Source organism: Microtus oregoni, unplaced genomic scaffold (assembly GCF_018167655.1).
Source record: "Microtus oregoni isolate MIOR12 unplaced genomic scaffold, Mior012 000003F_ref0000135, whole genome shotgun sequence".
In the NCBI taxonomy this organism is placed as follows: Eukaryota; Metazoa; Chordata; class Mammalia; order Rodentia; family Cricetidae; genus Microtus; species Microtus oregoni.
The window spans coordinates 42,999,833-43,027,166 of NW_024543062.1; positions in this window are offsets into that span (position 1 = coordinate 42,999,833).

The window sequence follows — 27,334 nt, forward strand, 5'->3', positions numbered from 1 at the left end:
TGTTCGCCCTGAGGAACTTATGAGGCTTTGAAAGATCCCTATCATGGTGACATGGAGATAGCTGAGAACTGTACGAATACAAACCCGGTACAAGCACAGGAAAAATCTAGTGTAGACTCTGCACAACAAGGTGGAGTCATTGTTACAGGAGATAGGCTGGACTCTGCTTTTAGTTTTCCTGTTTTAAAATGTCAGTGAAATTTTAAGCAAAGTAGCCAATAAAATGAAGTGTCAACTAGATATTATATCCAGTTATTTTATTTGTTTATGCTTACGCCACTTTCTTTTCTTGATTTTTGCTTCGTTTTGCTGTGTTTCTTTATTTTTATTTATTTATTTATTTTTTTGTTTTCTCTTTGTCTATTTGATAGAGACTCGGTGGACAGCCTAGGCGGGACTGACCATCTCAGTGCTCCTGCTTCAGTCTCCCAAGGACTGAGGTTACAGGTGTGCTCCACTCTACTCACCTGTTGGTCAGTAAACTAAACTGCATTTAACAGTTAAGGATAATAATAAAATTCACCCTGTTGTCTGTCTGTTTGTAGATGTTTAAGTTACTGATAAAATAAAACAGTAATTTAAAATATTTAAAATGATGATTGGATATTTCTCTAACTGAAGATGTAGGTTCACGCTCCCTGAACCTCTGCTGACTGTATACAAAAGATGAGTGCAATAAAGAGCTTGCTGCACAAGGCTGGAAGCTGCCTCTTGCTGGTTTCCACATTTCTTTTCCTTTCTCTCTGGCTTTATAGCTGGAGGCAGGTGGCTCATTAAAACTTGTAAAGAGCTTCTTGGAATTCAATTTCTGGGTTCTCTGCAGGAGCAAGCTTTGTAGAGCCTCATTGTGAACAGGCACACTTGTTTGCTTCTTTTTTTGTTTGTTTGTTTGCTTGCTTTGCTTTCTTTCTACTAAACATGGAACTCACTTAAATTGATTAACAGTTATAGTTAAGGTTATCTAAAATTGCTTAGCAATCAACATATTCAGAACCTGGACCAATAGGCTGCTTTTTATTCCTATTAGTGAGCAGTAGGTTTTCACCTTTTATTTACAATGTGGAAAGCAGGGACCTTGTAGAGTAGACTCCATAGGGTGACTAGGAGTCATTTAAAAGGATATTTAATATAGTGTGGCAATAAAATTTCATTTACATTTGACAAAATGTGTTCATGTATATACAAATATAGATTCATGTATAATTGCATATATTGAAATAAATTAACAAAATATTTGTAAATTAAAATGCTAAAAAGGAAACAAATTGGAAATAAAATGAAATAGGAACCTACTTACATTCTACACATATATTTTTGTGCTTAAATAAAAAGATAAAATTCTGTGTTCAAAATCATAAAACATTTGAGAAGCATTTTTACAGAAACAGCTCAGCAATTCCAAATTTCATTTCTAGTTTTCTGACCCTGAAACGTTGTCTTCAGTTTTGTCCTCTGGCTGATATGCTTTTCTGCAAACAAGGCATTTGTTTGTTTAGAAGGCAGCTTTGTTTCCTGATCCTATAATGCCCCATCTCTTACTAGAAGTCACTATCTTACTGCCCAGGGACAATATACACACTCTAACACAAGAAAACCTCTCACCTGATCTTCAAAATTATGAACTATGAAACGTTTTTGAGTATTTGAAATAGATGCATTCTTTATCAAAAGTTTTACCTAAAAATGAATGTTCTAGAAGAAATACTACTAGGTGGGTTCGGGAATTATTTGAACAGAGTTAAATTGCTTCTTGGTCCTAAAATTATCAAAGAATATGATATGAACAGAATTTTCCAGAAAGAAACACAAGAAAAAAGAATGGCAATCAAACCCTATAACTCACATTGAGCCTTGTGAAGGACTGATTAACTTACTAGAACTTCAATGACTGTAGAGAGGCTGAGTTATCTTAGGTCCAGAGTCTAATTACAATTGAGCTTGGACCATTGTTAGACCCTGAATATCCACTTATTACTCCCCTCTATATGTGACCTAACACCTTTGTGATTCTTAGGTAAATATTTTGGAATGTACAGACATTTATTTTCTGCCAACAAAAAGGTAGGATCAAATATAAAAAGTGGGTATTTCTCAATTTTGCCTACCTACTCAATGTTGCTACCAATGTATCTGCAAAGTGTCTTGTTTTGGAATAAAATTTTGTATATGTGATTATGTATCACTCATATTCAGATTTCATAAAACAGAAACACCAAAGATGGTAGGGTTTGGAGGCAGAAAGAATGCAGGGAAGAAGAAGGGTAGGGTTGTAAGGAGATAACAGAATGCAAAACAAACAGCATGGACAGCACATAAATCAATAGAAATGGTTAGTTTAAGCTGTAAGCGGTAGTTAAATACAAGCCTAAGCCTTCGGCCAAACTTCAGCAATTAATGAGAAGTCTCGGAATATTTGGAAACTGACTGGATGGATGGAAAATGTCCAACTACAATGAATTAACTTATGTTTTTTATTCTGTTGCTATGAAAACTTCTTGAAAAAGTGATATAGGATGTCCTTCGGTATATGTGTTGCTTTCACTGGTTGATGAATAAAGTTATTTTGACCAATGGTTTAGCACAGTAAATCCACGTGGGAAATCTAAACAGAGATAGATAGTAGGCAGAATCAAGGAAACTCCATGTAGCTACTAAAGGAGAAACATGCCAGAACATTACCTGTAAGCCATAGATAGACTCATTGAAATAGATATATTAATAGAAATGGGTTAATATAAGATGCAAGAGCTAGCTAGGAAATGCCTGAGTCACTGGCCAAACATTGTTGTAACTAATGTAGTTTTGGTGTGATTATTTTGGTCTGGGCAGTTGGAAAATGAAAACAGTCTCTGTTTTCAAAATGGTGTTCATTGTAGAGCTTAAACCCATGACCCTGGGATTAATAATCTCCTGTTCTGCCAACTGAGACTGATTTTTGAGATCAGAATGGAAATCAAGAGATGTACTATGTTGGGAAAGTGGATTTCTATTCATAGAAAAGCTATGAATAACATTAAAATTAATCAAGAATTTATTTGAAAAGGAGAAACCTTTCAATAAAGAGAAATGACAGCTCATCCATAGAGGTGATAATTCTGCTCATTGTAAAAGAACCTCACAAGGGTTGGGGCAAAATTCTGTTCTTGTCTTTGAAAGAAAATAGAAAATACCCATCTTCAAGAAAACTAGAGACCTTTGATATCTAGCTGCCTAGAGAAGAAACAACTTTGAGATACCATCTTACACCTATCAGAATGGCTAAAATCAAAGACACCAATGATAGCCTTTGCTGGAGAGGATGTGGAGTAAGGGGCACCCTCATCCATTGCTGGTGGGAATGCAAACTTGTGGAACCACTTTGTAAATCAGTGTGGCAGTTTCTCAGGAAATTCGGGATCAACCTACCCCAAGACCCAGCAATACCACTCTTCGGAATATACCCAAGAGATGCCCTATCATATGACAAAAGCATTTGTTCAACTATGTTCATAGCAGCATTATTTGTAATAGCCAGAACCTGGAAACAACCTAGATGCCCTTCAATGGAAGAATGGATGAAGAAAGTGTGGATTATATACATATTAGAATACTACTCAGTGGTAAAAAAAAAATGACATCGTGAATTTTTTAATGCAAATGGATGGAAATAGAAAACACTATCCTGAGTGAGGTAACCCAGACCCAAAATGATGAACATGGGATGTACTCACTCTTAATTGGTTTCTAGGCATAAAAAAAAGGACATTGAGCCTATAAACTGTGATCCTAGAGGAGCTAAATTAGAAAGTGAATGCAAAGAAAAACATATAGTCATCTGCCTGGATATGGGAAGTAGACAAGATTGCCGGGCAAAAACTGGGAACTTGGGGGTGAGGTGGGATGGGGGTAAGGGGGAATGGGGTGAAAAGAGTGAGAAGGGGAGGATGGGGGAAGCTTGGGGGAATGGGATGGTTGGGATAAAGGAAGGGTGGATATGGGAGCAGGGAAGTATATATCCTAATTAAGGGAGCCATCTTAGGGTTGGCAAGAGACTTGACTCTAGAGGGGCTCACAGGTGTCCAGGGAGATGTACCTAGCTAGCACCTTGGGCAACTGAGGAGAGGGAACCTGAAATAACCCTATCCTATAGCCATACTGATGAATATCTTGCATATCACTTTAGAACCTTCATCTGGCGATGGATGGAGATAGAGACAGAGACCCACGTTGGAGCACTGGACTGAGCTCCCAAGGTCCAAAGAGGAGCAGAAGGAGGGAGAACATGAGCAAGGAAGTCAGGACCACAAGGGGTGCACCCACCCACTGTGATAGTGGGGCTGATCAATTAGGAGCTCACCAAGGCCAGCTGGACTGGGACTGAATAAGCATGAGATAAAACCGGACTCTGAACATGGTGGACAATGAAGGCTGATGAGAAGCCAAGGACAATGGCACTAGGTTTCGATCCTACTGCATGAACTAGCTTTGTGGGAGCCTAGTTTGTTTGGATGCTCAACTTTCTGGACCTGGATGGAGAAGGGAGGACCTAGGACTTCCCACAGGGCAGGGAATCCGGACTGCTCTTCAGACTCGAGAGGGAGGGGGAATTGAATGGGAGAAGGGGGAGAAGAGTGGGGAGAGGGGGAGAGGAGTGGGGAGAGGGAGAGAGGAGTGGGAGGAGGTTGAGGGAAATGGGAGGTGGGGTGGAGGAGGAAATTTTTTCAACAAAAATAAATAAATAAATAAAAAGAAGAAACAATAGCTATTCAGAAAAAAATCACCAAGAAAGAAAAATTTGACTTATAATACCAATATTCTTTGTAAGGTAAAAAATCTCACTACTTAAGCATACATATCTCCTTACTTCTTAATATAGTGGTAGTCCCAACTCACTTACAAATCAAAACTGGCTTTGGAATTGGACTGTGGCTCTCTTCTAAATCCAAGAATGTTGTTAAAAAAATTCAGAGTTTCTATCTCATAACAGGAGAGTCATCTGGTGTATGACAGAAGGAAAATAAAAATACAGGGACTAATATTATCAAAACTTTGTTTTCAAAAATTCTACTTCTTTTGGTACCTACTTTTGTCTCTATGATACCTTTCCTTGAATATACCTCTATCAAAATTCAAACTTTCCATTTTGATATAAATAATGTTTAAGTTTTTCACAGTGAACAATCCATTTTCCTACACTAATCTCTGAAGTCTCCAGGAAGAAGATGTGGCCCTACAACAACAATTCTACCTGGTTCTTATGATGCCATTCAGCTTGATTGACTTTGGACTAAAAACTACTCATAACTGTAGCACAATTAAAAAAAAAAACTTCAGAGTCAGAAACTGGGGTTCTATCTGAAGGTCAGAAAAGCAAAACATCCAGCCACTGACTCTTCTTTCTAACTTAGTCCAAAATTCTGAGCCTATCTCCAGGAATCTCTGAATAAGATTGTGTTTGTGAGCTATCATCTTTCATCTTATATCCCTCTCTGGAGTTGGTATTAGTGGTGTGTACCACTGGCATGCACCGCCCAGTTTTTATGGCAAACTAGTATGGCTACTGGGATTAAAAATGTGTGTCAGCACTGCCTCATCTATAAGGCTGACCAGTGATGCTGTATTACTCTTTGATCTTCTTCAGGCAAGATTTATTTATTAAAATACAAATGAGATGTCAATACACAGGACAATCTTGAGTTAACTAGATGACATGATACAGTCTAAAAGACTACTCTAATCAGGACTTGAGATAAGCCCTCCACATTCTCATTATTCAGAGACTGGACAACAAATCATAAATTTGACTTTCTCAGGACTTGACAATTAGTCAAAAATTCTTATTTCAGGTTCCCTAAAGATACCATCACCCCCAGACAGCAGGAAGTAAATTTAATAATATGGTGCTTACATTCCCAAGAGGTGGGGGTAGGTGGTTTTTGGTCATTCAATGGATTATGGGTATTTGTGATTGTTTAGGGGTATTGGTTACAAGTAATTATTGGTAATAGTCAGGAAAAAAAGCTAGACAAATGAAAGTAGATCCAAGGTGCTTATTTTGAAAAGAAAAAAGAGGGATATAGATATGATAGGATAAAAGGGTAGATTATTGAATCTATTCTGTAAAAAAAAGGAAGGATATAGATATTATAAACAAAAGGTAGATTATTCAATCTAGTTTTAAAAAGCAACTACTAAATTTAAATGTTTTACATTGGATTTGACTTTTCTGTATTGCATACAAATTTTGCATATTGATACATATTTGAGATTATTTGTATTAAAACATACTGCACATCCATTTCTAGTCTTGTTCAAGGTATTGCACATATACAGATCATTTAACAATGTAATACAAATTTCTAGTCTTTGAAAATTATCATATCTCTTTTAGATAATGAGAAAATTCATGTTGGTAATTAGTCACTTAATATAATTGAGCTTGTAGTCACGTTATGTATGTTTTCAAGGTCAAACAAAGATATATTTTATTTAGACGGGTCATTTTCAAGCACTCCAGTGATCTACAGAATATGTCATTTAACATATTTTAATAACACAGCATCTTTTTTTAAGACAACAAGACATGTCTGCTCCTGGCAGCAATAATCTACTTTCAAGAGGATGGTAGGCATCAAAGATGCTTTGTATGGAGTTATTTGGTCAAGAAACTGCTTTTGCCTGGACTATTTGGTGGTATGGTATATGAACTGGACATACCGGTTGCACAAGAAAGTGACTGCTGAGCTTTCCAAAAGATGGAATGGTCCTTCAGGGTTCCTACTTCACAGAAGAAGTTGCCAGACATTCTGTAAGACACAGGAGAAAGCAGCTGTTGAACTTTGTCAGTACAAAGTAGAATAGATATTCAAATTTCATGCTTCACTGAAAATGTCTGCCAGATACTATGGGCCTATATGTTAAAAATGGGTGCCCCAACATTACAAGAGAATTTTAAGTGACTATCCAAGCAGTGAGATGTCTCTGTCATTTATAGAACTTTGGAAGTTGCTTATAATGCACTTCCTGTTTACTTAGGTAATTTTATATCCTTCTGATGTATTTTATGGAGGTGAAGACTAGAAAATTATAATTATAGCTTTCTTTAATCATGATAAAAGATAAATTAGATATAAAACTTTTGACTCACAAAGATAGGATAGATGATAGAGTATTTTTTTTTAATTCGGCAAATGTAAGTGGACTAAATATTGTAACTATAATTCTTGCTTGATAACTATTTTGTATAGGAAATTTTACTATGTTAAAGATAAAACATTCTTTTCAGTTATATATAAAAGGGAAAATGATGTTGGATATCCTTCTGTATATGTGTTACTTTTATTGGTTGATGAATAAGGCAATTTTGATTAATAGCTTAGAAGAGTAAAGCCAGGGGGGAAATCTGAACAGAGATAGAAACAGAGTATGCAGAGTCAAAGACACACTACATAGCCACTGAAGGAGAAACATGCCAGAGTTTTACTGATAAGCTACAACCTCATGGTGGTACATGGAATAATAGAAATGGGTTAATTTAAGATGATAGAACTAAGTAAGAATATGCTTGAGTCATTGGCCAAACGGTGTTGTAATTAATATAGCTTCTGTGTAGCCAATTCAGTATGGGCATTCAGGAAACAAAAGTGTCATCTCTGTTTACACAAAAGTTATCATCATAGATTTCAAATAAATCTTTGTTCACTTTTTTGTGTCTACATTTCAGGTTCCTTTCTTAAGCCACTTTGATAATTTGAAATAATAGACTTAATTCATATTTCATGTGTTATCTGATTGTTATTTGTTGAATTGTTTCTAGCCATAACATTTATATGTTGATATTCTGTCTTCAAAATTAGACATTATTTGTACATAAAGACTTTGCAGAAGTACTCAAAATAAATGAGAAGATCAAGGTGAGATGGTGAGTCTCAGTCCTTTGTGCTTAGTGAATTCATTAAATTGGAAAACCAGACATAAAGATATATATAGTATATGGGAAAGTGAAGAAAGGCATAGACTGTCTACAAGCTAAACAGAGATATCTAGACCAACTCATGAACTAGGACCTACAGGACAGTGCCGATACCTGAGCATCATAGTTGTAGGCTGTACAACTGTGAGGTCATATATTTCCTCTGAGAAATAAATACTGTGCAATGATTTTTGGAAGCCCTAGAAAACAAAGACACAGGTATAGAGCGGAGTCCTTTGATAACACAGTGCCGCTCTAACTTCTGATGTTCCAAGGAAAGAATCAATGGAGGGTACCAACCACTTGCGTGTTGCCTGTTTATGAGCAACATTAATTATAAGAACAATTACTCAGCAAATTATAACCCATCATAAGCAAGTTTTTGAGAATAATATTTTTCAGTTATTTAATTATTCCATGAATGTTTTGTTTTCTCATTCTGACTTAAATTAGAACTTTATCTCTCCCTCTGAAACAAGCAGTAAACGCTATCATGTCTCTACCCATGCCTAGAACCTAAGTCCAAATGGATTAAAGACCTCAATATAAATCTGACCACACTGAACCTCATAGAAGAGAAACTGCGAAGTAGCCTTAAATGTGTGGGTACAGGAGAGCGTTTCCTAAATATAACACCAGGAGCACAGACACTGAAAGCAACAATAAATAAATGAGATTTCCTGAAACTGTGAAGCTTCTGTAAAGCAAAAGACAGTAAATAAGACAGAAAGGCAGTCTTCTGAATGGGAAAAGATTGTCACAAACCCCACATCAGGCAGAGATCTGATCTTGAAATTATATAAAGAACTCAAAAATTTAGACATCAAACTTCCAAATAATCCAATTAAAAAATGGAAGAAAAAACTAAACAGAGAATTCTCAACAGAATAATCTTAAATGACCAAAAGACACTTAAAGGAATGTTCAACATCCTTGGCCATCAGGGAAATGCAAATCAAAATGACTCTGAGATACCATCTTATACCAATCAGGATGGCTAAGTTCAAAAACACCAATGATAGCTTATGGTGAAAAGGATGTGATATAAGGACAACACTCCTTCATTGCTAGTGGGAACGTAAACATTGAACCGCTCTGGAAATCAATATGGTGGATTTTCAGAAAATTGGGAGTAAGCCTCCCTCAGGACTCAATGATAGCATTCTTGGGCCTGTACCCAAAGGATGCTCAAACACACTACATGGAAATTTGGAAACTATGTTCATTATTTGTAATGGCCACATTATTTGTAATGGCCCGAACCTGGAAACAACCTATATGCCCCTCAACTAAAAAATGGATAAAGAAAATATGGTGCATTTACACAATGGAGTACTACTCAGAGGTATAAAAAAAAAAACAATGATATCTTGAATTTTGCATGCAAATGGATGGAACTAAAAAAGCCAGCCTTAGTGAGGTAATCCAGACCCAGAAAGATGAACATGGTTTTTACTCACTCATAAGTGGATACTAGCTGTAAATCAAAGGATAATGAACCTATAGTACATGACCCTAGAGAAGCTAAGTAAAAGGTGAACCCCTAAGGGAAAAATACATAGATTCACCTTTAAAGTGAAATAGACAAGATTTCCTGACAAAATTGTGAGCTTAGGAGTGTGGGTTAACAGAGGGCAAAAAGCAAAAAAGGAGGGAAGAAGGAGAAGAAGAGGGGAGAAGGGAAGATGGGATGAAAACTTGAGGGAACAGGATAGCTGAGATGAAGGAAGAACAGAGAAAGGAAAGAGATATTTTGATTGAGAGAGCCATTATAGGACTAGCAAGAAACCTGCCTGACACTAGAGAAATTTTCAGGATTCCAGAAGGATGATCCTAAGCAATAATGGAGAGGGCACCTGAACTGGTCTTGCCTTATAGTCAGATTGATGAGTATCTTAAATATCACCATTGAACCTTCATCCAGCTACTGTTGGAAACAGAGGCAGAGACCTGCTGTGAAGCACTGGGCTGAGCTCTGAAAGTTCAGCTGAAGAGTGGGAGGAATGAGAATATGAGCAAAGAGGTCAAGACCATGATGGGGACACCCACTTAATCAGTTTGCCTGAGCTAATGGGAGTTCATCAACTTCAGCCTGATAGGGAAAAAAACAGTATAGGACAAAACTGGACACTCTTAATGTGGGTCTCAGTTGTATGACTGGGGTAGACTGCAGGGCCACTGACAGTAGAACCAGGATTTATCCCTACTGCTTAAACTGGCTTTTTGAGAACCCATTCTCTTTGGGTGGTTTACCTTGCTCAGCCTAGATATAGTAGGGAGAGCATTGGATTTTCCACAAAACAATGTGCCTTACCCTTTCAGAGGAGTGGGTGGGGGGTGGGGAAGGAAGGTAGGATGTGGAGGGAGGTAGAGGGGGTGGGAGGAAAGAAGGGAGTGGGAACTGGGATTGGTATGTAAAATGAAAAAGGATAGTTTATTTTCTTTTAAAAAATAAAAGAAAAAAAAGGACAAAAGAAAATGAACTCCTCCAATTCCTGGCACAGCTCAGGAAGTATCTTCCTCTGTTCATGTCTTTCATTGTATCTTTGTTCTTAAAGTGGTTGTATTAGGGTGTCCACGAAAGAGATTTTTTAGGAGGCTTTTACAATGTTCTCTGATTATGCTCACTAAATATTTATTAAATATAATGGAATTACTTTATCATATAAAATTTAATCTTATCTCATGTTCTGAAACATAGACTAGCAATTCATATACATCTTTTTTTAGATGAAAGAAATTAATACCTTAATTTTTCTGTAAGTTTATTTTAAAAATATATCCAATTCTATATGAACTTGAAGATCTGTTTTTTTTTTTGCGTGTGTTTTCTCTTTAGATTTACTTGTGCACATTCATTTTAGGTATGAGACTATCCCTACAAATTAAAAACTGAGAAATGTAATGTTACTGACATAAAGAACATATGCAAGGGGCAGAAGTCATCTCATGATAATCATTTCTTGCAGCTAAATCTCACTCTCATTTTTCTGAAATCAATTACTTAGCTCCATTTATAATTTGAATTAGATGAAGATCAGTTTCCTAAAAAGATTTTTTTGACACTCAATTCAGTCTAGCCATTATTAATACAATATGGAAGGAGAAGCCTGGGAGACCAGGATTGTTCCATTTTCTGTCTTGGATATGTAGGTGTTATTCCTCCTCATTTTAATGCCATTCATACTCCCAGCTGTACCCGGACTGCCCTTCCTGTCTTCCTCCTGAGGTCTCCTGCACCTCACCCATGAACTCGTGCACTTGAGCTCTTCCATTATGCTAAAGATAGACCACAGAGATTTATTGTTCCTATCCAAATGAGCTTATTGGTATCTTAAGGCTGAGTGCTCCTTACCCCTCCCTTGAATGCATTATTTTTCCAGCCACCTTCCACATAATTGCTAGGTCCAGAAACAGAGCTTCATACCAAGTTTAGAAAGTGAATATAGGTCACTCACACAGCAGGGCCGTGAACCACAATTTGTCCACCAGCTTGGCTCATTTTGTTCTAATTTTAGTAAGAGGGTGCTGATTCTTTTCTAAGTGGTAATTGCACTTGCAATGCTAAAACCCTTCTACATGCCTGGAAAAACATACTCACCATCAACTTGCAATCATTTCCTACAGTGCTCAGCAATAGCTTCTATGAGCTTGCTTGCCTAGACCCTCAGATTGAGTCCCTGGCTGCTGCTATAGGGATAGTTCCAAGGCTCACAGAGGCATGCTGTGACTGTCAGCAGGAGTGAGCAGGCATAAGAAGGACCAAGGCTTTAGATGAACTTGCTGTATTGCACTGGGGTCTTCAGGGAAAATTTTACATTCTACTCAGAACCTTGAGAATCCTACATCCTGTTTCTCTCAGTCTGCAGAGTTTCAAAGAGAGATGGACTTTGGAATTTAAAGTTTAAAAATTGCAACTCAAAGATCTATCATAAGTTTTATGTGCTGTTTCTTTTTCATTACAGAACATGCTATTACCAGTGTGCACCTACTGCTCCATGTGGCTGCTCTGATGGGAATTCTCAAGCACCTGTGTGCCTTTATCAGGTGTAATTAGCTATTTTGACTTTATGATTGATTTCAGACAAATCAAGCCACTCCAATGTCTTTTCTTCTTTTCTTCTTCTGTCTTTATTCCTTTAAAGGGACAGATCATGCACTTCACCCTCCCCCATGACCAGATCTAGATACCCACCAGTGTTTAACATTTTAAAAGAATGAATACAAAGGAAGTTCAGCTATTTTCAGAAAATTAAATTAAAAACTTTAGTTTGGGGTGAACAATTGACAAAAAGATGAGATGTAGATAAATCAAAAGGTAAATGAAAATAATGAGAAAGATAAGCAATAAACAGAATATAACTTTGAAAAGAAATTTTAAAATAAAACAACCTAATAGAAAATATCAATATCTAATGCTTTGGGAGGGGGAGGTTAAATTGACTCTGTAGAATCTATGAAATCAATAGGGAAAAGGATCTAAGGCTATTGTTTTAATAGAGAATCAAGAGCAGTTTAGGGTTAGGTAAAAAATTGGAGATACAACATTAAGAATGTCTCTTTTGTTGTCATAGGTACAATTGCAAATTAACAACCCAAGGACCCAGTGACATTATCAGTTAGTTATTTTAAAAGGTAGGCTATCTTGAGAACAAAACTAATTGCAGTGAAAAGAGAGAAAATATTTTTAGTGTCTGAAAGTCTAAGTACTTTTTCAATCTCTTATTAGACAGGGAAATTTACTGGGGCCTTGGAATCTAGGGAGTAAATGGAATAGGTAGATAGTGTTGGGTCCAGGGGCGTTGCACAAAGATGGGGACAGATCACCAAAGTCTAATAAACCAGAAGCAAACTATATTGCAGAAGCCAGATTCCAGGAAAAAATAAAAAGATAAGATAAAAAATCTTTATGGGGCACAGCTTATCAGCTAGCTGAGACCACAGCCAGAGATGGATTTTGTAAGGCTGTGGTAATGGCTAGTTTCTGAACCCACCTATTTATACTAGGGGCACCAAGCATCAGGTCTGAACAAAGGAATTTTTATGATCTCAAGGTAAAACTCAAATACAGATTGCCTGACTTTACAATCTTCATTAACAGGGTTTTTCAGTTAAACCAGTGTTTGAACTTAACCTATTGCCTTCCTTGGTACTTCCAGGTAGTCTTTACTGAAGCCCTGTGCTCTCCCCTTTGATGCTGCCAGTTTCACATTGAAGGGATAATGTGTAACCCAGAGGTCTACCTGGTCTATATATCTCCTAAAACTTAGCTCATCTCCATGTTAGTCAAGGATGACTGGGGCGTTAGGCTCTCAGTTTGCAGAGAGAAGATTCAGCCTTGTGAATAGAGCTATGGGTTATAAAACAGAATAACCCACTGTTAATAGTTAATCCTTAAACTGCTGAGAAAGCTGCTGACAGTCTGTTTTCATTCTCCTAGGCTTACAACTTTATATTTATTTCTATATTCTTATTTTTAGAATCTACATGTTTATATTCTTGTTCTTGGATCCTTCAGATCAAATATTGTCCAAGTAGCCTTGAAGGAGAGCCCAGCCCTGATGGCTATGGCAGCCACCCTTCTTGTGATTCCCTCTTTCAGATAATGTGCATTCAAGTTTTCAAAAGAACAAAACTTCCATGCAGCTGATGGTAAAAAAAAACAAAACTCTTGCTCCAACGGTAATAAAAGATAAATTTGAGCTAATTCTGGTTGGCCATGGCCTAGAACACATATTCAAATATCCTTGAATGACCCATAATGGATAGTTATTGAGGAGAATAACAAAACAATAAATTAAAAACAACAAATAAACTAACAAAAGGCACTTAAAATCCAAGCATCATAGCACTCTCAATCTCCAATATTCTATCTTTCTATAAGCACAAGGCCCATCATCCACAGGGGTGTGGATTATTCACTATTTTTCCCTTTATGTGTGTATTTGATGAGAAAGAGTGTGTGCTTGTGAGTGTGTGTGTGTGTGGTGTGTGTGTGTGTGTGTGTGTGTGTGTGTGTGTGTGTGTGTAAAGGCCTGAGGTAAATGACAACTTTCCTACTGCCACCCCACCGCTACTGTATTTAGGGAAGAAAATTTAGAGAAACTACTTACGGTGAAATTTAACCCCCCCTCAAAAAAAAAAACACTCTTGTAGGCTTTCTAGGGGTAGCATTGTTGTTGAATTCTAACTTTAATCCATGGTGATCTGATAAGACACAGGTGGTTACTAATATTTTTTTGTAACTGTGGATGTTTGCTTTGTTACCGACTATGTGGTCGATTTTTGAGAAGGTTCCATGAGCAGCAGAGAAGAAGGTATATTCTTTCCTATTTGGGTGGAAAGTTCTATAGATGTCTGTTAAGTCCATTTGATTCATTACCTCCATTAATTCTCTTATTTCTCTGTTAGGTTTCTGTCTGATTGACCTGTCCATTGGTGAGAGAGGAGTGTTGAAGTCTCCTACTATTAGTGTGTGCGGTTTGATGGCTGCCTTGAGTTTTAGCAATGTTTCTTTTATGTACGTGGGTGCCTTTATATTAGGGGCATAGATGTTCAGGATTGAGACTTCATCCTGATGAACTGTTCCTGTTATGAGTATAAAATGCCCCTCTCCATCTCTTCTGATTGATTTAAGTTTGAAGTCTACTTTGTTAGAGATTAGTATGGCCACACCTGCTTGTTTCTTAGGTCCATTTGCTTGATAAGCCTTTTCCCAGCCCTTTACTCTGAGTAGGTGCCTGTCTTTGTGGTTGAGGTGTGTTTCTTGTAAACAGCAGAATGTTGGATCCTGTTTTCGTATCCAATCTCTTAGCCTGTGTCTTTTAATAGGTGAGTTAAGTCCATTGACATTAAGTGATATTAATGACCAGTGGTTGTTAATGCCGGTCACTTTTTAGTAGTAGAGTTTGTGTGTTTCCCTTCTTTGATTTGTGTTTGTGAAGGGTCTCTAGACGTCTGAGTTGTGGTCATTGTTGGACTCCTTGGTTAGTGATTTTCCTTCGGTTTCTCAGGAAATTCGGGATCAACCTACCCCTGGACCCAGCAATACCACTCCTGGGAATATACCCAAGAGATGCCCGATCATATGACAAGAACATTTGTTCAACTATGTTCATAGCAGTATTATTTGTAATAGCCAGAACCTGGAAACAACCTAGATGCCCTTCAAAGGAAGAATGGTTGAAGAAAGTATGGAATATATACACACTAGAGTACTACGCTGCGGTAAAAAACAATGACTTCTCAAATTTTGCATGCAAATGGATGGAAATAGAAAACACTATCCTGAGTGAGGTAACCCAGACCCAAAAAGATGGATATGGGATGTACACACTCATAATTGGTTTCTAGCCATAAACAAGGGTCACCGGAGTCTACAATTGGTGATCCCAAAGAAGGTAAGTAAGAAGGTGAACCAAAGGAAAAACATATAGTTGTCCTATTGGCTATGGGAAGTAGACAAAATGGCCGGGGAGAAAATTGAGATCTTGGGGTTGGAGTGGGATGGTGGTAAGGGGAGATGGGGAGAGTAAGGGAGAAGGGGAGAATGGGGGGAACCTGGGGAAAAAGGAGGATGGGGATAAAGGAAGGTTGGATAGGGGAGCACGGAAGCACAATTCTTAGTTAAGGGAGCCACCTTAGAGTTGGCAAGAGACTTGAACCTAGAGTGGCTCCCAGATGCCCAAGCCAAGGTCCACAGTTAGTTCCTTGGGCAGCTGAGGATAGGGAACCTGAAATGACCCTATCCTATATCAATACTGACGAATATTTTGCATATCATCATAGAACCTTCATCTGGTGATGGATGGAGATAGAGACAGAGACCCATACTAGAGCACTGGACTGAGCTCCCAAGGTCCCAATGAGGAGCAGATGGAGGGAGAACATGAGCAGAGAAGTCAGGACCACGAGGGGTGCACCCACCCACTGAGACAGTGGAGCTGATCTATTGGGAGCTCACCAAGCCCAGCTGGACTGTGACTGAAAAAGCATGAGATAAAACTGGACTCTCTGAGCATGGCGAACAATGAGGGCTGATGAGAAGCCAAGGACAATGGCACGGGGTTTTGAACCTACGTAATGTTCTGGCTTTGTGGGAGCCTAGCCAGTTTGGATGTTCACCTTCCTAGAAATGGATGGAGAGGGGAGGACCTAGGACTTACCACAGGGCAGGTAACCCTGACTGCTCTTTGGACTGGAGAGGGATGGGGAGAGGATTGGGGGGAGGGGCAAAGGGTGGGAGGAGGGGGAGAAGGGTGGGAGGAGGGGGAGGGAAATGGGAGGCTGGGAGGAGGTGGAAACTTGTTTTTTTTTTCTCCTTTTCTCAATAAAAAATGGAAAAAAACACCCTTAAGTTTCTTTATATAGCAATTGCTTAATATCTTAAGAAGTTAATATTTCTTGCATTTACATTTCTTTTTAAGTATAGTGGATTATCTAAATGAAAGTTTCTTAGGGCTTTATACTTTATATTGCTAATTCTGTACTCTGTTCTGCACTATTTTATAAGTTGACACATATTCTTCAAATTCATTGTAAAGATTTTGGGTAGCATTTTATATCTAAATGGCGAATTTGTTAGTTAAGTGGTACTATAATATACATCTTTATGCTAAAATATTTGTCTGTGTTTCAGATATGTTCTTTTGGTGTATTTCCTGGAAAGCAAAGTAAATACAAAGTGCTCTTTGCTTTACCCATCACTCTTTCCATTTGTATAAATTTTTGGTGTGTGTGCATGTTCATGTGTGCGTGTGTGTATGTTTTTGTGTGGGGGCATTTGTGTATATGTATGTACATGCTTGTACAGTGTGACTGTGTGTGTACTTATGTGTGTAGACTATAGGGGAAGCCACAGTTTAACATTGTCTTCTGGGACTGCTGTTCACTTTATACCCTAAAGCAGGTGTCTCTGTAGTCTGGTGCCACTGACTTGTTCCTACTGTTTAAACAGCTGGCTCCAAGGATCTCCTTTTCTGCCTCCAAGTGCCAGGATTGCAACCCAGCATCTGACTTTTCCCCAGATGAGAGCATTCCATCACTGATCCTGAAGCTGCAGCCATCTTGCCAGCCCTACAATCCTAAATTCTCAGTTCTGATTTTGTTCTCATCTGAAATACAATGTTGTCATTTGTTTCCATAATAGTTAGGTGATAAATACAGTTCACAGCTTTTGCTTATGAAAGAATGTTTTTATTGGCATCACAAGTGAAAGCTGAGTTAGCTAATCGAGGAACACTTTAATTACAATCTTTTCCTCTTAAAACACTAGCAATAACATGCCAAAGGTTCCTGGCATTTTGTAATCTGTACAAAAAAAGTAACCAATATTTTGGGTATTGTATCAATATTTCTTTAAAGAAGAAATTCACAGTCTTGTCAAGACTATCTCAGTGTGGCACGCTTTCATTCAAGTATGATGTGGTATGACCTTTTAGTTGGCTTACGAAGTTTTCATCTCTTGCTTGCTTTAGACTTTACTTATGCTAGGTGCGCTTTTCAAGATGACTAAAACTATTTTTTCCATCATGTTTCCAAATATCTATCATCTTTGTTCTCTTTCCATTATCTTCTTTTTTGTAATATTCTTGAAAAATAATTGAGATTCAGTTTTTTAAAAACTGGTTTGATTTTTAAATTGATTTTATTCTCTAGTGTTCTTTGTTATAATTGAATTCTATCAATATTACTCTTTATCAGCATTTCCTATTTTTTAAACATTTTAGGTTATGCCTTATTTATTCTTTGGCTGATTTATACATGTATTCAATGTATCTTGAGCTTATACACACCCAACTCAAATTTCCGAGTCTCTGAGATACACCCCAAAGATTCCTCTTCCACTTCATATCCTAGTGGGTGTTCTATTGCTGTGAAAAGAACCATGACCAAGGAAACTTATGCAAGGCAGCATTTAACTGGGAGCTTGTATAAAGTTTCAGATCATGAGACCATGATCATCATGACAGGGACTATGAAGGCAGGTAGGCAGGCATGGTGATGGAAAAGTCATTGAGAGCTTACATCTGATTCATAAGTTCAAGGTAGAGAGAGTGAAACTGAGACTGATGTGGGGTTTTGAAACTTCAGAGCCCATCACTAATGACACACCTCCTCCAGAAAGGCCACACTTTCTAATTCTTCCTAAACAGTCTACCAGGTGGGAACCCAACATTTAATCATATGAGCCCCTGTAGGCCTTCACACCTTACTGAGTTCAGTTAGTGGGAGAATGCTGGCCAACCTTGACTTCACCTTGAGGACATCGTGTCACGCAGGTACAGACAGCTGCAGTGAGTTCATGAATGTCATGCCTAGATGAAAGCATTTCACAGGACCCATTTTGCACCCCCAGCCTCCAGAACTCTATCATTTATTTGCCCTTTCCCATAATGTTCTTTGTGTGTTCGGGAGAGGAGTGGTATAGATGTCCCATGTAGAACTGAGCACTTAACAGTCACTTAATTTCCTGTGCTTGACAGTTATGAGTCTGCATTAGCTGATGCTCACTGCAAAGGCTTCTCTGGCCAAGACTGAGAACAGAAACAATGTATAGAATGAAGTGTGTGTGTGTGTGTGTGTGTGTGTGTGTGTGTGTGAGAGAGAGAGAGAGAGGGGGGGGGGAGGCGGGAGGAGAAAGGAAGGAAGGGAAAGGGAGAGAGAAAGAGACAGAGGGAAGGATGGAGGAAGAGAGAGACAGAGACAGACAGACAGACATAGAGACAAAGAGATGGAGAGACAGAGCAGGTCTCCTGCAGTTTGCACTCCAGGGCAGCTGTGTTCTACCTGAGGCAGGCCAGTGTGGAAAGACCTTGCAGCAAGTCAGGCATTGACTTTCCGGCTTGCTTCCCAGCAGGGATCTCCCTTGATGCATTATATTTTTTGTTGTAGCAGCATGAGAGCTTACTGTGTATTATGTTTACTGTTTTCTCCCACCAAATTTCAGTTTTGACACTTCTAGTCTTATTTTACCAAAAATCCATTTCCCATTCTACTCCATCCTATGTCTGCGTTAGCTCATTGTTTGAAATTTTTTTTTATTTATCAGCAGCATAGATTTTGTGTACATGTTTTGCATTCTTAAGAAGTCTAAAACCACTTGATATGCATATATTGAAAACCTTTATGTTTCTTTACTTTCAAGGTAATTGGATGTTTTCTTCCTGTTGTGTCTTTACATAGTTCTTTTGTTCCTATTGTATCGTTGTTGCTGTTATCTTTGTTTTTCCTTTCTCCTTTGGGTCAATCAATATTGACCATTGTCTATGGATAATATGTAACTTTGCCTTTTATATTATTCTCTGGACAATTCAGTTCTGTTTGAAGATCCTATTTGCAGAAGCTTCAGTCAAACATCCATTTACCTTCACAACACTTAGATCAATTTTTTATGCCTGTTATTTGGATTTTTCAAGTGTAAACTCAATTCGATTATAATGAAGCTGTCAATTCCCATTTTGAAAATCTCTCCTTTTATTAGCATTTTAAGGAATAGAGAAAGAAAACCCCTGGAAGTCATCCTTCTCAGAACACTTCTTGTTCCTACAGGAACTAAACCTCATGATATAAGGAATATTCTTAGGTGCCATGTATTAATATTATTTACACTGTTTAGAAACTGATTCTCTTGTTGAAGTTTAACTTCTCAGCAATCAGTAAAAGGAGAAATATAGGCAGGTTTAGAATAATAGTTGGATTCATGAACAGAAAGAGTAGGTGGAACTTTCATTTTCTACTTGGTAGAATACTTCTCTTAGTTAAACAGGTCTGTCTGGTGCCTTGTAGGTCAGGTGGGCGAGAGATACCCACGGGGCAGCCTGTGTCCTGGCTTCCTGAGACAAGCACATGCCTGCTCGGAGTCACAGGTCATTGGGTGTCAATATGGTAAGAAAGTATATGGTTGTGAAATCTTGGAGAAAGAGGGGCAGAATGGTCCATGTGCTGTGGTAAGAGGCAGTCTGAAGAAGTGAGGGCTCTGAAGAATGGCCTGATGCTTACCACCAGGGACCAGAGTGACATCTGGGTCTGGGCTGCTGCCTAAGGCTATATCTGGGTCTGTTGTAGTCAGGCTGTATGTTAGCATCCATGATCCATGTTGCCACCAAAGCCACAGGGATGCCCAGAATGTAGACCATTATCTGTTGCCAGTGTGTGTTCTTTGGGCTGTGTTGCCACCAGAGTCATGATAACCTAAACGGCCTTTGCTGCTACCTTTAGGGGACATGACGACATTTGGCCTAGGTTGCTCCCTAGGACCATGTCTGGGTCCATGGCCCTGCAGCAGCCAGAGTCTGTGTTGATGTCCAAGGGTAAAGTAAACACTGAAAGCCATTCAGATGACTGGCCTCTGGTCAATCACCTGAGTCCATGTTGGTGCCCAAGAGTCATGCTTCTGCTGGAGCCATGCTAATCTGGATACCCTGTGCTACCACTTGTGATCATGGTGACATCTGAGCCTGGGTGTAGCACAAATAATGAAAACTCAGAGAAAGAAATTGGGGTTCAACCTGAAAATCAGAAAATCAAAGCAGCCAACTGCTAGAGAAGTCTTACCTCCCCTATGGCTGAGTGACCTCAAACTAAAACTCTTGCCTCTCATTTTATATTCCCTCTAATGCTGGGATTAAGAGTTTATGACTCCATAGTGCTGGGATTAAAGGTGTGAGCCACCACCACCACCACCTGGATTTATTTCTGCATTGATCTTGTGTAACCCAGGGTAGCCTTGAACTCAGGAGATCCATCTGACTCTGTCCCCCAAATCTTGGGATTAAAGGTGTATGTCACTATTGCCTGACCTCTAGCAGATTTAGCTTTGCCTCTGGTCTTCAGGTAAGATTTATTTATCAGAATACATATAATATACCACTACATCTGGGATGTAGAGAGAGGCTTGGGTAGTTCTGAATCAATATCTGTACCTCCTGATACCACTGAAAGCCATGCTGATGCCAGGGGTCTAGGCTGCCACTGGAGTCATGTTAGTGTGTGAAGGCCGCTCTCCTGTGGGTGCCATGCCAGTCTGGGTGGGTTGCACTGTCACTTGGGCCCTGATGACATCTGAGCCTGGGCAGCTGCCTGGAACTATGTCTGGTTCTAATACAGTCATGGTCGGTGATATCTGTGGCCTGCGGTGTCACAAATGCCACACAGATGCCTGAGGGTCTAGGCTACATCTTGTGGCCATGTTGGTGTCTGAGGACTGTACTACCACTGGGGCCATAGTGTAGTCTGGGCCAGGGCTGGTGCTAAGGGTTATGTTCAGGTCCATGGCTCTATTGCAGCCTGGGTTTGTGTTGATATCTGTGGCTTCTGATAACATTAAAGGTAATGCAGATGCCAGGGATCTGGGCCACGACCTGTGGCCATATTGGTGTCAGAGGGCCTTGATACCACGAGGGTTAGGACAATTCAAATGGCCTGTGCAGTCACATGGACCAGGCTCAGGCTGCTACTGAGGACCATGTTTGGGTCCATGGTTGGTTCAACAGCAGCCAGGGTCTGGTCTGATGCCCATGACTCATGCTGCCATAGAGGATGATAGGAACTGTGCATGTTGAAACTCAAGAATAAGGCTGAGCCAGTCCTGTCCCTCACTGGCCCCAGTATACTTGGTCTTGCCTCTTGTTGATGCAGGAGAATTGTCTGTATTCTGTCAATCATGTTATAAATAAATGCTGATTGGCCAGGTAGAAAATATAGGCATGAAAACCAGACAGGAAGTAGAAATGATGTAATGAGAACAGGAGAATTCTGGGAATGAGGAAGTTGATTCCTCCCTCTCCTGCACAGACCACCAAAGCAGCAGGATGTGAGATGTGATATACCCCACTGAAAAAAGGTATTGAGCCACATGGCTAACATAGATAAAAAAAAAATGGGTTAATCAAGATGTGAGAGTTAGCCAGTGAGAGGCTAGAGCTATTGGGCCAATCAGCTTATAATTTATGGAGACCTATGTGTGATTTTCTTTGGGGCTAAACAATTGTGAGGTACCGAACAGGAAAACAACAACAACAACAAATAGGACCTTCCATGTTACATCTTGCTGGCCATCATAGCAGGAGAGCTGGTACCACCATACCCTATGGGAGAGCTGAATATAGCACTCAGAGAGATGGCCCTACCCTGCACCATAAGTATTGTAGAACTGGCCCCAATGGCATAGACCTAGGAGAACTCACTCTGCTTTTCATCTGAGGGACTGGTCCCAATGGCCTAGAAAGACCAAATAAACTACCACCCAGATCCACATCCTGGGCCTTGGGTTGGCCCATCCTAACAGCTGTCCCATCTTTGACCTGCTGGAATGCAGAAAGGTACTGGTCCTACAGAACTATAATAACAGAATTTCTATGACTCATGGCAACAATAAGATATCATAAAGGAGTTTCGAAGAGAGTCCAGCCCAGTGATGATGTGTAGTAATAGGAGCGGCGGGGCTGCGTCCCCAGCACTCCGGTCACCTGGCTAGCTTATGCCCTGAAATAACAACACACAAATTGTATTCTTTTAAACACTGCTTGGCCTATTTCTATCTAGCCTCTTCTAGGCTAATTCTCACATATTAATTTAGCCCATTTCTAATCATCTGTGTAGCCCAGCTAGGTGCACTTACTGGGAAGATTCTAGCCTACATCCCTCCTGGGTCAGAGCATCATCACGTGTGCCTCAGAGAGCAGAGCTATCCCCGCGTCCGCCCAGGAGAGGGGAGCATGGCTCTCTCCAGAGAGCAGAGCTGTTGAGTCTGAGCTCACTTCCTCTTCCTCCCAGCATTCTGTTCTGTTTACTCCTCCCACCTATGTTTTAACCTATGAGGGCCAAGCAGTTTCTTTATTGCATAACCAATGAAATCCACAGATTGATATATGACACTCCCACATCAATGATGTGTACCAGAGAGAAGAGGCCTTAAACCAGACAGGTGAGTCATTGCAGTGAATATTTTAAAGCTGGGACTGATTGGTCAAAAGGAGTATACTGTGTGACCCACAACAGCTCCATATGCCACCAGGATGAGTGAAGAGGTGTTGGAAAGATGGAGGAGTAAGATGGGTTTTTAGTTTTAGATGCTCTGTTTTTAATTAATTTTGGGATGGCATATTGTACAGATGAGGGGCAGTTAGGAAGGACCTGTGAGGTGAGTGAGATTTGGGTGCATGATGTGACATTTCCAAAGAATCAATGAATGATTATGTTTAAAGTTAAAAAGAAAAATGAAACAAAATAAAAAGAATACTTCAGTTTATAGTGACGTAAGACACTAGTGCACAGTGTTTCATCAACTGGATTAAATGCATGACATGGGGAAGAAGGGTTCTGGCAACAGTGAAAACATTAAGGTCACCCTCAGGGTTTTATTAGATCTCTTCTCTGGCTAGGGGCAACTCAAGGAAATTCTCCTGGTATTACAAAATGAGAGCCAAATGATGCATTTTGGAAAAAAAATGCTTGTTTTTTTGTGCTAGATCTTCTAAAAATATAATTTAGTCACCAACAGCCACAACAGGTATCTTACAAGTGTCTGGGACTCCAGTTCAAGAAATCTGGTGTCCTCTTCTGTTTTTCTTGCTTACAAAGTGGCATATACTTACACAAAATATCAAATAAAATTCTAAAATAAATACTTAAAATGTGCATTTGATAAAAATATACAAAATACTTTGGTCATCTTGACACAGCAACACATATATGAACTTATAGATCATGAGGGAGAAGACTTGTTTTAGCCAATGTATTCTGATGATAGTATCTTTATTAACACTTGATTGTAAATAAATTGACTATTTTCCTAAGACTTAAATTAATGCAAACATTTTCTGTTAATTTTCCCCAATGATTGGGAAGTGTCCTCTCTAATCTCTTTGTGGAAAGAGCTGAAATGTATTATGCATCCTTTCAGTGGCTTCTACTCTCAGGACGAATGTGTGAATCAGGGAGGCATTAGCACTTCTGTTTCTAACGTGGATATTTTAAATAAATTGGTTAATATCATAGGGAATATATCCATTTGCTTACATTCTATACTTTAGGAGCTCATGCTACTGTCTTTTTCTTTCTTAGTCTTAAAATAAATCAAGACAAATGCCTAGAATTCATTTTCTTAGAATAATAAAATTCTGCTTGTCAATGAAAATAAAATAGCCACAAATTTTAGGGAGGATATACTTTATATTTATGTTATATTTCAAATCTTTAGCCACACTGGGCTTTCATTTCAGAATAATGAAACTCAGAAAAAATAATTATAAGAATAATAGCATAAAATTATCCTCTAATACAGAGAGAATGATAGAACATTTTATTTAGTATAGTCTGCAAAGTTATTGAAACAAAGAAAAAAAACAGGAATATCATAGATTGAAGGGACTGAATGAAGACTAACTTTTAAGTTGGTTTCATATAGCCATAGTATAGTATAATGGGATAAAAGGCCTTACCCACTGGACCACTGAGCACACATAAGTTCTGGGTCAAAGATATGAGAAAACTCCAATGCTTTCTTGGTGCTCTGTGACATACCCATGGTTATTTTTGCAGCCACAGGAGACCTTCAGACTTTGAAGCCTCTGCAGAGGGGTTTCTGCTTTGTAGACCTAAGGTAGCTCCATGTATCTAACCCCCAGCATCAAGCTCAGTTAGACAGAGAGATTCCATTAAAACATTTGCCTCTTGTCCCCTGACTGCCCTGACTGGAATCGCTTCAGTACTTTTGCTGTGTTGGCTCTTCACAGACCTTTGCACAGAGTCAGAAAACTTTGGTGGAACCTGCACAATACAATACAAACCACAGAGCATAAATGAGCAAGTGTCGCTGTGAAGAGCCACAAGAACGAATGACATCTGTACTCTTCCATTGAAAAAGAACAATGATGAGGCTCTAGCAGAAGTCAGAGGGAAAGAGAAGAGTTTTCCAGTTGGATTTCTCACGGATAAACAACTTAATTCACATTGTATTTCATTGGCCTTCTTTTGTGTTTCCCTTTTCTATCCCTCTTCTAGGATTTTGCTTCTTCCCAGAAAGTTCAAATTTCTTAACTTATGCAACATTTTAAAATTCAATATTGCACATTGTACATGAGATTTAAACTTTGCTATTCTTTCCTACTCTCTCTTATTTTCTTCCTAATTTTTACTATTTTAGTGCTTAAAGTCCCAACTTTTATACACTATAAAAACAACACACTAAAATAAATTTATTGCTTAGGTCATCATACCTCTCCTGACTTTGATGGGTATTTACAAGTCAGTCAGATAAATATTAAACTCTTCAAGTGTAGCAAGATTTATCAGAGAAGATGCATTTACATTGTGATTGAGTGTCAAAGATAAACTGTTAAATGAGAAAAACACCTCTATGCAAAATTGTTAAGACTCACCCTTATATTGCTCAGGAGCTTATAAGTGTACCATGTAGGCAGCTGTAACACAGGCAGACCTGAGTCTGAAATCACCAGCCAAGTGAGATGTTTTTTAAACATACTCAGAGACTGAGTTCACAGCCCTGTTCTAGAAAAACTTAAATACAACCCCCAAATGTGGTGTTCTAGGGATCCCCAAACCAACAGAAGTCACCTTGCTGTGAAAAGATGACTGTAGTTGTATTGCCAGTGTAGCTCACGTGACGGAACTCCAGTGCGACAGATTCCAGGAAGAACCTGGGGATAAGCACATTATAGAAGATCCTTGTGAACTCTGATGGAAATTTACCAAATTGCCTTGGTGTTGTGAGATTTGCTTTGGAATTCAGGACATGATGTAACTTTGACCAACATTTGATGTCATAAAAATTAGTGCACAGTGACTTCTCATTGTACATAGTGTTGTGCCCGGAGTGTGTGGCGACATTGAGTCCTCTGCAGCCAGAGGAAATTCAGAACATATTCACCACAAATCCATTCCAAGCCTGCACACTAAATCTAAAGGTTCTCATGGCTTTGGCATAAATCTTATTTTATTACTGGTTGTCTGTGTGTTTACTTTTATGTATGTGTAACCACTGATTAAAAAGTAAACAAAAGATTTTTTTTATCAAAATATGTATTAGAGAAAGGTCTAAAATGAGTCTGCAAATTTTCCCCAGAGCCTAACCCTCACCAGGAAACACAAAATTCTACCAAATATACTATAAAATTAAAACATCCCATATAATTCAAAAATTAGTTGCAAGTATTAAATATGGTCAAACATTTTTGGCAGAATTTTCCCTTATCAGAACTCCAAGTATCTATACCTACAATGTATTATGGGCTTTGAAAGAGGAGTCAGAAATTTCAGTCTCCAAATTTAGCAGCACAATATGAACTTACCAAAAGCATGCCTCTGCAAGACTTGAACCATTGTACTTTTAGAATTAAAAGCTTATGAATATTAGAAATATTAATTGATGCTGTTTAAGTATTCTATTTTTACTTTACTGTTATAAAATTAAAAATTTTTAAAATAACAATTATCTATAGTAATTGTAGTTATGATAGAAAGGAAATTTGGCATAAGATTTTGGACTCACTAAGATAGGATAGATATGAAATATTTTCTCTGAATTTGTCAAATGCAAGTGGACTAGACATTGTTGATGTAGTTATTGCCTGCACATATTGTATATAGTCATTGTATTTATTGTATATACTTTTATTATATTAGTTTTAGCCTTCTTTTATATTTTAAACAAAAATGGAGAAATATAGTAGCATTTCAACTGTATTTTATTAAATAAAGTTTGCCTGAAGATCTGAGAGTAAAATAGTTCCACTGGTCAGGCTTACAGATCAGGTTATGGAGACACGCAACTTTAATCCTGGTAGTCACTAGAAGTCATAAAAACCAGGCAGTGCATGCCTTTAATTACAGTGGTGCACATCTTAAATCACAGCACCAGAGAGGATAATAAAACGGGAGGAGACAGCTCTCAACACACAGTCTCATTCTGAGATTCCTGGAGGCAGGATCTCCATTGCAGACTGAAGTAAGATAAGAGTCAGTGGCTGGCTGTCTTGCTTTTTAAATATTCAGGTTTAACCCCAATTTCTGACCCTAAATTTTTATTAATTCATGCTTCAGACATGTATTTTAGACAGAGGTTCCAAGTGCCCAGTCCTTAATACCTCCTCCCTGAGGACTAGCTTTCATGGTACCAGAAGACATCATGCAAGCTTACAAAAGAGAGAAGCAACTAGCAGTTCTACACAGCTATGTCAATGAATCACAACAAACACCAGCATTGCACAATAACCCTACTAATACAGTAGTGGCACACACAACTCAGCAGTCACTGGGAGCTCTGTAAATGTACTTATGTGGTTGATCTATTGGGAGCTCACCAAGCCCAGCTGGACTGTGATTGAAAAAGCATGGGATAAAACCAGACTCTCTGAACATGGC